Source organism: Zeus faber (genome assembly GCF_960531495.2).
Source record: "Zeus faber genome assembly, chromosome: 16".
NCBI lineage: Eukaryota > Metazoa > Chordata > Actinopteri > Zeiformes > Zeidae > Zeus > Zeus faber.
The window spans coordinates 13,508,529-13,523,343 of NC_137202.1; the positions used below are offsets into that span (position 1 = coordinate 13,508,529).

General features: G+C 47.2%; 1 protein-coding gene across 1 annotated transcript in view; it reads right to left on the bottom strand.

Moving 5' to 3' along the window:
• The window catches only part of sptbn1 (spectrin, beta, non-erythrocytic 1), a 91,676-nt gene that overhangs the window by 49,990 nt on the left and 26,871 nt on the right, over positions 1 to 14,815 (bottom strand).

Consider the following 14,815-nt stretch of genomic DNA (forward strand, 5'->3'; position numbering starts at 1 on the left):
GTCACATCTTTATTTTCCTCCTCCGTCCTCTCCCTCCTGTCCTCCTTCTCCTCCTCCTCCTCATCCATGTTTCATGAGCTTGTGCAGAGCGTCTGTCACGGGCCTGATGCTCCACCTCTTCTCCGCTTTCTCCCGCCCTCCCATTATCCTTGCGTCCATCCACCCATCCTCTCTCTGTCTCGATTCAAGGGTGCTTCAACCTCTCGGCGACGCGCACAAAGGAGGTCCTAAAAGCCCTCCATTGTGAAGAGTGTGCGAAGGTGGATTTAGAACTCGTCGACGACCCACTCTGGGCACGGACCACCGCTGTGGCATTTTAAAGATTATCTACAGGACAGATTATCGAAACAACGTCTAACATCGAGCAGCCCGCTGCAAATGATGTAACCGTATCTGCTGGTGAAATAGCTCAAGTGCCGGTGTGGAAGTGTGGCGTCCATATCATGCCGGGTCAAGCTTCTGTTGCTCTTTTGCCACAAAGGAATTTCAACCCCACCCCAATTTATGTGTGCTAGGGTCTCGGGTGGGCAACTCTTGACATCACACCACCGTTAAAAAGATCCCAAAACCCGAGGTCGGAAGGAGTAGAATTCCTGACATTCCAGTCTCTGAAGATGACCGCATTGCAGACGGCTTCGAATTAGGCTCAAAATACTTCCGAAGGGTCAAAAAGAATCGCCGGTTTGTGAAAACCAGCCGTAGTCACACAGTACGTTCTATGTTCTATAAAATCTGGAGCTATCATCGTCGCTCTGACACCGGGGCCACCAGGACAGGCGCAGTGCGTTGTCTGAGCAGAGCTGCTGAATGTTGAAGCGCCCCTCGTGCAAACCATCATGCACTATGCTCCAGATTTGCTACTGGGCACATTACCTTGGACTTAAAAAGCACGGCATGTTTTCATGCTGCAAAAGGATGTGCACAAATTAACATTTTCTCAGAAGGAGATAAAGGAATAGAGAATTTGTCCCCGAGTTGATGTTTAATCAAGTCCTCAAGTGTCCATTTTTCAAAAACTGTAGTGTTAATTCGGGATTTTGCGTCATTTTCCGAATGAAGAAACACCATTTCGAATTTTACAAATACCACCTTGTTTAACTTTCACACCGTTATTTCCTTATTTTTCAAAACACTACAGACTGCACAGCCGACACCAGCAGCGTAAACAGACTTAACGCCAAAATCATGCTCTTGAGTAGTCCTGTGGAGGATGTTATTCTCACACACACACACACACACACACACACACACACACACACACACACACACACACACACACACACACACACACACACACACACACACACACACACACACACACACACACACACACACACACACACACACACCCCTTTCCAGTGTAACAATCACCGGCCATCTAAACATTCATCGCGCCCCTGGGAATCAAACCAACAGCCGTTAGGAAGCGAGCGTTGCTCTTAACTACCTGGCTTCCCTGTTTGTGATGACAAATGAATTCGCAACGCATCCTCTAACAACTCCCAGCTGCTGTCAAAAAACCTGCTCCCAAACCACGTCACGGTCAGAAGGACGGCTATAGTCCCCTAATTAACGATTCATTTCAAACCTTGTGTGATGAACGATTAACAGCTCCACCCCGACAAGTTCCGCCACAATAAAATATTTGTTTTTCAACTGAGAGCAGCAGTGAGCTCAGTATGTGGGACAGATTTGCAAGCGGCCAACAGTGCTCACATTGTGCGGATGAATATTCCATTTTTGATGTAGTAAACCAGACCCTGGATCTGCGGTGAATTGTCAAATCAGAGAAGCGGCTCACGGGCGCTCTGCTGCCCCAATCACATGTTTTATGAAACAACCTTTACATGGGACTGGACAGAATTTAACCGCACATAACCCCCTCCAGGCTGCCCTGCTTGTCTTACTTTTGTGTCTGCTTATGTTGCTCTATGTTTTCCATCTGGCGATAAACACTGGTGGAAACGCTTTACTTTGTAAGAAAAGATTCTTAATTTACAAACTTAAAGAGTTCCTGAATATCTAATGAGTGTTAATGGGACTGCTATTTTCATAGACCCGCAACAAGTAGAGGTTTCTAAATGATCACCTCTTAATTACGATTTTTAACATTCTTCTTTGCTTCATTGAGTCATAGAACAACTTCACCCAGTGCTTTGGTTCGCTAAGTGACATGGAAACAACACCCCCGCCGACGTAGCATTGACCGGCTGCAATCCAGAAGTTAAAGTGATCACTTTCATGATCTTAAAGTGGCTTCATCTTGCCTTCATCTTTTGAAAGCAACAGATGAACGGAAAGCAATGCTGTGTTTTCCTCTAACAAGTTATTTTCTCGACCTGTCTACCGGTCCACCTGCTGCAGGTGTTGCCGTCTGGCTCCGAGCCAGATGCCACTGTTAGGTAAGCGTGCAACTCAGAGTCCATACCGAAGGGTTTATCTTACCATGATATCTGCAGGGCAATGTGGTAACTCAGGCAAACACGATGCACGAGACTTCATTTTGTTTTAACATGGCAAATATTACGCAGCAACTTGCTAATCTAGAAGTTGGGAGGAACGAATGTAAACACTGTGTTGACGGAAAACATGCACGCATAGTTTTTGTGACCTGGTGAGCCAGGAGCACAAACCACCTACTGATAAACTATGAAAATTAGTAGCCACAAGCCGTTCGCCTAGGAAAATCTCTCTCTCTCTCTCTCTCTCTCTCTCTCTCTCTCTCTCTCTCTCTCTCTCTCTCTCTCTCTCTCTCTCCTCTCTCTCTCTCTCTCTCTCTCTCTCTCTCTCTCTCTCTCTCTCTCTCTCTCTCCTCTCTCTCTCTCTCTCTCTCTCTCTCTCTCTCTCTCTCGCCTGCTAATGTAGTACAGCCTGAGCTGACAGCAGCTTTCAAAAGCTGCTTTTCAGAAAATCGCAATTGACCCCGACTCAACACAACACCGCATATATCGGGAAGTGAACCCCTGTCTGGGCCGGTGCAAAAGTTGAACATTGAGCCGCGTAAATCGTCGACGTGAACTGTAACGTAGCCAACAATGTCTGACAGTCATCTTGTCGCCGTTATTAACTCCGTCGAGCGCTCCCTCAAGTCTCTTTTGGGGTGAAAGCTGGACTTTCAAAAAGGGGGAAAAAACACCAGCGTTTTCCTAGAGGTAAGAGGAGACATGTGACCAGAGGGTTGCTGTTGGACCTCAGAACAACCGTCAGACCTTGGGTGGGGTAACAGCAAGAAATCGTCTCTGTACTCTGGAGAACTGGTCTATAAAATTCCCCGGGGGAAGGCACTGAGCAAGTACCAGCGCTGCGGAGTACAGAGGCAATGCCTTGTTGGTTATGAAGGTAAATGACATTTGACATTGACAGACAACCGATTGTAACACAGTGCTAATACGTATTGGGATGTCATTCTCTCTGGGTAAAAAAATAAATAAAAACATTACACTTCAAGAAGAAAGAGCATTGAACAAGTAGTCTAATGTGAGAGGCGTGGACTAACCTCTTCTCTTATCTCGAAATGACTCGAAATATGTGTTCCAAGTCCATGTACAACCCCTGAGGATGTCAATCAAATTCTAAAGGTGGAATCCTTTGTAAAAGACTTTAATCACACCAAACGCTGGCGATAGAAGCGTAAGTAAGTCATAGTACATATATATATTTTGCATATATTGATCTTAATTTTAACTAGTATCCATTCCACCCTGTCCTTGAGCTAGAAATTACCCCAAACTTTGCAGTCTTTGTTCCCATGGCGATGGCTTTGATTTGATGATTTTAGTGCAGCAACCCGATCCAATAAAGGATACCATTCACTGGTGATACAAGATTTTGTGAACACGTCAAAGCCAGGGGTTTGAGTATATTCCCAGGGTGCTTTTGATGCGACCTTTCACCCGCTTGCTGTTCTAGTGACAGCCACATTGCTGATCAGTTTAATTCCATTCAAGCATCGCGCTCATCGTCAATGGTTCTAGATAAGAACTGCCAATGCATGATTGGAATGCATAAGTCAACACGCTCCTCTCTTCAAGGGTGAGCTGAAAGAATGGTGCTCAGAATTCAAACAACAAAGAAAACAAGTCAATATGTTAACAATGCTCTACCTCTTAAGGGTTAAATTCATAATTAATTTCATTTCAATAACTCTGTGGGTTTTGACTCAAATGTGAGAAACACAAGAGGGTACCTCCTTTTCTTTTGAATGAAATAAACGGAGGAGAGGTGTTTTGAAAGTAACCAACACTGAGTAGCTTTGGACCGTACTTGAGAAATAATTTAATTGGCAACTCAATTTGTAATTGGGTACAATATTCGGCAAGTAATGGTGCTTCTACTTGAGTGCAATTTTTTTTGTATTCTCTCCACCTCGCGCTCTCTGTCCTCCTACCTTGGAGCTGTTTAAATCTCCCTTCCAGCTGGTTGTAGTTGAAGGCGGCCTGGCCAGTGAAACCCAAGGGGGCAGAACTGGGGCTTGGTCCTCTGACCGGACTCTGGTTGGGGCTGTAAGAGGGTACGGGCCCCGAGGGAGAATGGGGGCCGGGGTAGTCAGACGCCGGGGAGAGGGTTCCCGGAGAGAGGGGTCCGGGGATGGTGGCGGTGGCGCTCTGCAGCTCCATTGATATATAAATCCAGAGAGAATCACCAGAGGAAAGCCTGCAGAACGGACATTGACGCGACTTCGGTCTTCACGGGGGAACGTCCACAGGCTCCGGCGGAAGAGTTGTACTCGTATGGAGATGGAAGTGTCCGGAAACCTGCTTCCGACCACCTCCTGCGGCGTCAAAGGAGTAGTCCTATGGAGGGTCCTTCGATTCCGGTTCTCCGGTGTCTGATGTCTCGCTGGATCACAGATGCAGCGGGAGGAGCTGCTGGCTCAGCACACCACCAGCACTGACAGCGGCATCGTGCTTCCCTCCGTCCTTCTGCTGCTCTATCCGCCCACACCTTCAAACACTCAACTATTCAACCCTCCTCCCATGATGTGAGGAACACACACAGAGCGAGGAATCCCGACAATGCAAGGATAAAAGAAAATCCACGCTGTGTATTAATCCTCCGCTGAGAGAGAGAGAGCGAGAGGGAGGGAGAGACTATGCGAAAGAGAAGGAGAGGTACGGGGAAGGAGAGGGAGAAAGCTGCGATCTATGGAGCGTCTGTGAAACACAACACACCTTTCACAGCCCCTCTGACAGAGGGGAGGAAGGGGGCGGGGCCACGGGGATGGAATCCACACCCACGTCGGCCAATCACGGCCCTGCGTTCCCCCGGTGACGTCACAGTGTGATTAGCATAGGAGGTGGAGCCCCAGACGGGGGAGAAAGAAAGAAAGGGAAATCAAGAGGAAGGGACACGAGAGAGAAAGAGAAACAGAGAGACTAGAAATATGGAGTAGGATGGTGAGAGGGAGGGGGAATTCCACTTTGGTTCAAAGATTACAAGCTTTTATTTTGATCCAGTGCTTGAATTATTACAAGTCTCCTTAAAGTACTGATCTGCTGGTCAGCTAAATTATTTGATGTACATCATATTCATGTGCAGAATATTCTCATCTCCTTTCAACATGGTTTCGAATTTTCGTTTCATGTGGTGTATTACTGTGACTGCAAAAAATTGTAATTAAAGCCTTGATGGCGTCCAGACGGACAGATAGGCGGTAGGATGCAAAGCGGCTGGACCCAATCACAGAGGGGACGTGGGGGTGGGGTGCTGATACTTGGCTCCAGATTCAGCCGCTTCCCTCCAAGCTCATCAGTCATATTGCTCTGTCCAAACATCCTGACAATATCACAGCGGCGCTAATATTAGTGTGATGTACAGATCTACTTCCCGCGTGTGTCCTGCCAACATATCCTGTTTGAGAAAAGACACACACACACACACACACACACACACACACACACACACACACACACACACACACACACACACACACACACACACACACACACACACACACACACACACACACACACACACACACACACACACACACACACACACACACACACACACACACGATTTCCATGCAGAAAACCATTGTTTGAAGGAAGAGACCGAAGACTTCTAAAACGACATGCAGTGTCTCAGTACAATGGGCTTTTACGGGGGTTCCTTACCTCACCAAAGATAGGAAGGAACCCAAATTACGAAGGTCGAAGGTCAGATACACAAGACCCTGACAACATCCTCATGACCAGAGAACAATCATTTGAGAGTAAAAAAAAAAAAAAAAAAAGAACTACAGATACTTTTCGTTTGTTTTGTTTCATCTTGTAACAAAAATTGTAAATTAATTATTTAAAAACGAAATTTACAGTTGTCATAGATTAACATGCAGTTATATTAACATGCAACTACTTATCTTTAAAATGTATTTAAATGACAGGACTTTGACAGTCTTTCAGTAATTATTTCGTTAGTAATTCTGCCAAAAAAGGCTTCCCAAAAGTTCAACAGGGCCGGACACTAACTTTGAGATGTGGTTGCCAAGTTGGCAACCGTGCATCAGCTTTTGTTGGTTGCCATGACAGGACAAAATGCCTGCGGAATTTTAGAATTGAGTGGTCCAGTTTCTAACAGACTGAGAGATACACCACGGAAACTGTTTTCAACACGAAAAGTGGTTGACAAGGGGGCAACCACACACCTCCGCCTCATGGCCCTGTGGTGTGGGGCTGGTGTGGTTTAAGCAGCCACACCTGTCTTGGGTCTGGTTAAGTGAGCCCGGGATTAGGGGCGGCTGTACGCCTGTCGCCCGTCAGAGCAATCGATGTGCACAGGTTTAACCACCCATCCCCACACACACAGGGGGAGCTTTTGTCCGGACAACGTTCCATCAGCTCCAGGCATGTTACATCTTGCCACTCTCGCCAATAAACTGGTGGGTTTTTTTTTTACCATCACTGCCTGTTTCTCTGTGTCGGGGAGCCCCAAGGAAAGCCACTCAGGTGGTGTGTGACAGGCAGAATTGCAACAGGCCCAAATCTAGCTGCCCCAAGCAATTGGGCAACGCTGAATGTTGAGCTCTGCTTGAGGAAACAATCCGCGAAAAAAGTGTCAAGCGACCACATATAAACTTGGGTCGCTTGTGTACTGGGGTCAGTAGAACAATCTGACATTCCTGGTCGGTAAACATTACAAGAGTCTGACAATGAGCGTCCAAAGGTCAGAGCCGCGGAGTCGGACAGCGGACGGAACAAACACTGCTTGTGTCCGCGGAGTGACCATGCAGAATGTAAACCAGTCCATCAGCTGGTTTTCCCTTCACATATGACAGGGCACTTGTATCCCAGGGATAGATGGCCTTTATGCTCGCCGTCACACCATGTTCTTAATCATAAGGCTTCCTCGTGGCTTAGTCCCGTAGGGCTGCCCCTGACGACGAACCAAGTGCGCCATTCATCTGACTGAACCGTGATCGCAGTCCTCCCGCCCCGGGGCTCCCAAACACTCTGTTGCCCTCTGTGAGGAAACAGTGTCTGACTAGGGGAAGAAACGGGATAGAGACCGACTTGCACCAGTCACACATTAACCAAAACCCGGCTTCACTGACAGATGTCTTTTATATAAACATGGGAGCCCAACTGAATTCCGTGTGTGTGCGCAAACTAACGAGCGAATAAACAGATCCATGGGCTTCTGTTAAACCGTGAGGGCTGTGATGTTGCGAGTGTTCGTGGATGTACGGGACAGTAGTGTCGGTAATGTCAGCTGCCAAGGGAGAGCTGCTCTGGTGCAGTGTTGGGGTGTGAAAAGTGTTGAGGAGTTCAGGGCAGCGATGTGTTCCCAACCGAGCCTGGTGTCACAGAGTTGCTGAATTTCTCTCCCTCCCTCCCTCTCCCCCTTCCTCCCTCATCAAGCAGCGTTACATCTTGGCGATCCAGGTCACAACAACAAATCCTATCCATTTATTGACTTACAATTCATATTAAAATCATCGAAGTACATCAAATACCGTATTCATAATCGCCACATTTAAGGCCGCATGTGTTAAAAGCAGAGGATCATCGACTCGTGTCGTGGGCAATGCGATTCGGCCATTAATAAGCGCACGTGGAGTAAGAATGTCAGATCTGACAATCAAACGACTTCCAACTACAACCGACTCCAATTGACCTTGAACACACACTGATGTATAATCACGAGAATCGTGACGAGGCCAGAGCGAGTTAGGACGAGAGAAAAAGAAAGAAAAATATCATTATTCTCACTTCATTTTTTGGGGAGGTATTTTTGGAACACACACACACACACACCGCCCCGCAGACCCCCCGCCCAGGGGTGTGTATGTCTCACTTCCTGTCTTGAACAGATGGAGGAATGCCGAGAATGTCGGTGTGTGTGTGTGTGTGTGTGTGTGTGTGTGTGTGTGTGTGAGAGGGAGAGTGAGAGACCCTCGTGGGGAGCAGGAGGAGGCTGGTTCTGATTATTGACGCAGAGGGTCAGGTGTCTGCACGGTCCTCGGCCGTGAGTTTCATTTTGAGATTCGGAGCCATAAAAACACCCGGGAGCAAACAAGCCCCTTATTACGGTCGCGGGTCAGACCTTTATCAGCGAACATCAGAGAGAAACGCCTTGCCCGCCCCCTCCCCCGCCCGGACTCCGGCTTCACAACAACTCCGCTGGATGTGGCAGCGGTTCACTCCCTTGCCTAATGGCACTCGAGGAAGTCGCATTCTTGGGAAATTGGGGCGTTTGAAAGGCAGACTGCTCCGTGTTTTCCCTCATTGTTTTGGTCTAAACGGTTGGTTAATTGAAACTTAACTCCACCCCGCCGGGGAAACACACCGACGGCGCGTTGATTTTTCATCGGGTTTTTTTCACTCCAGAGCGGGTCTCGTGTGCTCAATCGTTTCTTGTTTTTTTTGCTTCGCCCCACTATAACAGAAATAATAACGCATACGTCGCTTTCTTTTTTCCACCGGTAATAAACGACACGGAGGAAAGACTTTAGCGGCAATCGTTGCAAAACTTTCACAGACTAGTGGAGATGCTGCAGAATAGGTTAACTGTGATAAGATGGGATTAAGAACGGCGTAATAGCAAATGATCAGCGCGGCTCAAAGTCATTTCGGTGAGAACGGCTTCACCGGGCTCGTATGGAAGATGGAGTCTGGGGATCAGCTGATGGGATGGCACCGAGATGCCTACGGCCGGCGCTCAGGGCGCACAGCTCCAAAACCACTGAGCCAGTCTGTTAACCCCAAGAACACCCCGAGCACAGACCAGTGTGGAAGGGCAAATCCATTGTTTGCGGGGGAACGTTTATACATTTAAGCTGACAGCTTTCTCATATTCTGTACTTGAATGCGACATGGAGGAAATCCATTCACCTTTTTTTGTTTTATTGCGTTTTTATGACGCATATCTTTTGTGAAATCTTTCGTCAAATTTGTGTCAAATTTGTTTGGGGTCACGCCCCAAGCGACAGGGCGCTGCAAGGCGGCAGGCTCATCCGGCCGCAGGGAGGGGGGGCGGAGCGCCGACTGCCGACGCGCTCACAGCTTCGCGGCGACAAGGAACGTTGAGCAGCTTTCAACTTTGTGCAAATGACCAGCGCCGATCGCCGGGCGACAGCCAATAGGAGGGAAGACACGCTCTCAATGGCGCTGAGCCTTGGAAAACGGACACCTAGACACATGATTAAGCAATTTATTTTCAATGACAAATAGCCCTTAAACTATCGATTAAATGAGGAACACGTCATTTTTATGTTTCGCCAAAAAGGACCGATCGATCTTTCTCTCTCTCTCTCTCCCTCTCTCCCTCTCTCTCTCTCTGATTATTTACGTAGGTCCTTTAATTAATTAAAACAAATACACACAGCACTATCTCTCTAAATAATGTATATTACATATGGAAAGGGAGAGAGGTTTGAAATGTTTGGGGCGCCCACAACAGCCAGTCGATTTTGAGCCGCTTACAACACCATCAGCCAACCAGTGTGTGGCAGGCGTCTCTCCATGTAATAAAGAATTATTCCTCACATCTTCCCGAGAATGAGCGACCAAAATTCAATGAAACAGGGAAAATCTTTCTGCTGTAATTTGCATTTTGTCCAATGTTTTTGGTGCGATAAACTGTGGGAGACGCCTCCGCCCCAATTACCACGGCGGCGTTCTCATTTTTTTCCCCCCCTTTGACTGAAGCGTGGATTCATCTATTGAAGAAATTTGAGTTGCAAGGTGAGACAGTGCTCGGGAGCCGCTTTCTTTTCGAATATTTTGAGGAGAATCATCGCAATGAGTGATCTGCAATCAGTTCAGCTGCAGAACCCCCCTTCATCAGTGTCAAGACCTGGCGGGCGGGTTATTCTGGTCTGTTCCGAGGATCCGAGCGCTTCGATTTACGAGAAACCCAGCGGGTCCGCGGTCCAGGGTTTGTTTGGGTCGATACCCCGCTGGGCTTCAAAACTCTTCAAACGCCGCTCCCCCTCAGCCTCGCGCCGGCCATTTGGAGCGGTAATGATTTTTCCTAATGGCGCAACGTCCTTCATATGAGTGGACTGAAGCGCGGTACAGATATAGCGGTCAACACTTTTTGGGGTAAAATACTAAAAGATACGGTGTGCTACTGTTCATCACATCCCCTCTGAAAAGTTTTAGTAAAGCCTCCGAAAAATGACTCAACACGAGCGTCCGATCCCACGACTCAATTGTTGTTCGTATCGATGCCGCTCTGCGCTGCCTGGAATCACAACGAGAAGAAAACACACGGCAGCGTGGGGAGCGCCGCGGTGACGCTCCGCCGCTGCAGCTGCAAACGCAGAGCAATGTTAAATATCCGCTGAAAGCCGGGGAGGCCAGGCGGGAATAGAACGAGGGGCTTTCCAAAGCACAGGCCGCTGCGTTTTGACGGAGACGAAAGGAGCCGAGAGATCACCCCGGTTTCCGACGCAGGCTTGACGTCTTATGGACGAATTGAATGGGAATTGTAGTTAAAAACAGAGCGGCTACGTCTCGGGACGGCCTCGTGCTCAGCGATCCGGTTGAACTTTAACAGGAAGTCTGTTTCATTCATTAAATTACGAAATCGATAATCTGTCAATTCAATTACGCTCTCCATCCTTAAGAGACACCAGTTACAAAAAAAACAAAACCCAAAACCTTAACCCACACACACACTGTTTCTCTGTAAGTAGATCTGTCTGGGTTGCCATAGCAACTGGTGGTTTTAGATTTCTGAAACGATCGTATGGAGGCACTACGGCCCCATGTCTCTCACACACACACACACACACACACACACACACACACACACACACACACACACACACACACACACACACACACACACACACACACACACACACACACACACACACACACACACACACACACACACACACACCAGAACAAGGCTCTGTGTTGAAGCTTTGGTATCGGTTTACGTGCTCAGGTCCGGATGGAGGAATGTTCAAGAAGAACAAAACTTCCTCCAAACCGCAGAAGCAAAGCAAGAATGAGAACCAGGCTCAAGCCCGTCACCACGCAGAGATGTTATTCGTGTCCATCATACGCCGGCGGGAGTAGTAAAAACCTGACGACAGGAGCCGTATTTTTAGGTTAATTACGGATATCGGCGGTAGTGGGATTAACGATGAACATGGAGGAAGAAGTATGGATGCAGGAAAAGTTAGTGGCTATATATAAACATGGCTATATAATAGTAGTGTTGGTTTAGTTAAGGGTCTACATGACAGAGTTGCACTGAGCTATGAAGGGTCAGGTTCTTATGTTCCCTTGAAAACATTGAGAAACAAAAAAAAATAAATAAAAAAAAAATACAACTATTTTTTAAGTGATGTGTATGCTGTAATCAGTATTTTCACTTCCACAAACTAGATCAGAGCGTAGTCTATGAGAGAGTTTTTTTTGTTTTTTTTAATGTAAATTTAAGTACAGATTACGACTCTTTTTTTTTTTGCATGTTAAATAACTGGACATTAGTTAAATATGGAAAAGAAGATAACCATACACTGCCTACCGCACATCACTACTGTGTGAGCAGCAGTAGTGTGGAACAGATTTCACACATTTTGAACACACCCCAACAAGCTGAAACAGTATATCTGACTCATGGTTATTGGTGAGATCATGCAAGCCTGATTATTTACAAAAACCTACAGATTTCGCTAAAGCCGGTGATAGAAGAGACAAAATTACTTATTAAGGTTTAAGTGTGAAAACCCTCTTTATTTATTCACAAAGAGCTTGCGCGCACACGCACCCACCCACCCACCCACACACCCACATACACCAGCAGAACCAGGCACCTTTATTTGGGATCGGGAATTCAGGTTTTTTCCCCCCCACCAACAGCCATACAGAATGGTGTGACTGTGCGTTGAATTGGTTGTTTTTGCCGCATCGTTTTCATCAGCTGATCCGCAGGAAATACCACTGGGGCGGGAAATCTACCCTCTGCCCACCGTTTCGCTGGCGTCCAACCCGAGCGTCTTGAAAAGATGATTGATGCATTGACGCATTCTCCAGTTGCTCGTGTCGGCACTGAGTTTGAATTTGCACACAATGAGAGTATGATGATGCTTCGGGAAATTACATGATTTTACTGTAATGCAGCCTCAAAGAAAACATTTAACTATGTCGCAAAATTACGATCACCAAATCCCAGACGATATCTGGCCTCGTATTACGATATCGTTATTGTAATGATTATTTGCCGCACCGCAGAAGTTAAAAACAGGTTATGTTTTCGATCTGACAGTCCGACCATAGGGCTGAAAAGAAAAATAATAAAGAAAGTGTGAAGCTCGGCGACGCCCTCCGTGGAGCCCACACCGCACACCAGGATTGTACCACCTTAGTGAGCCTGAAATACTCACATACACTTGCTCAGCCTTGGCCTGCATATTTAAGTGTAGTGTGAATTATTTAGTGAAGTGGGAGACTGGCGAAGCAGGAAGCCATCAGGCTGAAGTAGCCGGTAGTTCTGAGGTTGCGCGCACACACACACACACACACACACACACACACACACACACACACACACACACACACACACACACACACACACACACACACACACACACACACACACACACACACACACACACACACACACACACACTATCCCTCGTGTAATAAAAGGGTTTGTTATGAATCACGAACAAAATGTGTTGTTGTGCAGTCAAGGTGCAGAAACAGCGCCCCCAAAAGGAATCAATTAGTATTACAATAAAACGAATACTTATAAAAAGGAAAAGATGATACAGTTCATCGACCAAGCCTTTTCTAGAAAGCAGATAGCCCAGAGCACTGAGAAGAAAAAAAAAAAGAACCTACATATGTCCAGTAAATTAATGACACTTTGTGATCAGATTTTGAAAAATTGTAAAAAATAAGGTAAGTTTGTCTAGTGTGGCATTTTTGCCATGGGGGAACTTTGACAGTGTTCTGAAACAACAACCCTTTGGTTTTGAAAGCTTTTGCCGCCAAACACAGACCTACAACGGATCACCTCCATATTGTCTGTCACAAGCAGCAGTAAAGTCATTGATGGTGCTGAAGGGTTGCGGTCAAGGTCCAGAAACAGTAGAATGAAACTAGAAATGTTCCATTGATCTGATGAGTTTCTATTGAAGGGGAAGGAGGGAGGGAGGGAGGGAGGGGAGGCCGAGCCCTCCCTTATCTCCATTAATTATCTTCCATTAACGTCAGATCAGACGTTCCGGCCTCTCATCGGTCTCAAGTCAACCTGCAGCAACTCAACCAGCGAAAGGCAATTAGTCACGCTTGTTAGTGCGTCGCCTAATCCTGATCCCGATAATTGGCCGGTGGGAAAGCCCGGGTAATCCTGTGAAACGCGGTCGTCTAATCTGCGCAGGACGGAAGGCGAGTCTCCAACTGTTCTCAGGCTTCCAACACGCCAACACATTCTGCATGAGAAGCTTCACCCCTGGTAGGACTCGCCCCGCCGGCTCCTTACTGACGTCACACTTTACAATGACTTCATATTTACTTGGATGATCGGGAAAAGCGTACGTCAGGGCCGGACACCGGCTTTGAGGCTATGTTCACACTGCAGGCCAAAGTGGCCCGAATCTGATTTTATTTTGCTCATGTGACTCAGATCTGTTTTTTTTCCCATAACAGTGTGAACGGCACAAATCACACGGAATCTGATCTTTTCAATTCCGACTCGCGCCACTTTTTATACGTGGTCCTAAATGGGATGCAGGTCCGATTTTTCCGCAATGCTACCTCCAGTCTGAACAGACAAATCGGAATTCATGCGACTTTTACGTCACTGTAGAGCAGGGGTTCCCAACCCTCACGGGCTGGAGCGCACACAATTCCGGATTCTGCTCCCGACTTCGGGACCGGAAAGCACAGCGCGGTGCACCGCGGCCGCCCACCACTGTGAAGCGGCCTATACAGTGCCAGGAGGGAAAATAAAATATAGATTGATAAGTAGATAAATAGACCGACCCGGCGAGGGCGCACCCACGCTCGCAGCTAAAGTGTGTGTGTGTGTGTGTGTGTGTGTGTGTCCTCTGAGGGAGGGATCGGGGCGTAATTTGCACACATTTTTATTTTAGATTATAGGACGAAAAACAAAACAAAAAAAAAAAAAGCGCCGTACCCCTGTCTGGATTTAAAGATTTCAACCGCGAGCTTGAGCCGAGGTACACGGTCCCAAGCCGCCCGACAACCATTGTGCCTGCCACGTTTTTTTCCGTAGGACACTGGCTGCGTGTAACATCTTTGTAACTTCTGCGCGTGCGGGTCAGTTCAGGACCGTGACCCGTTGACACTGGAACGATGTGATTGGCCACATTTAAAAAATAATGTGA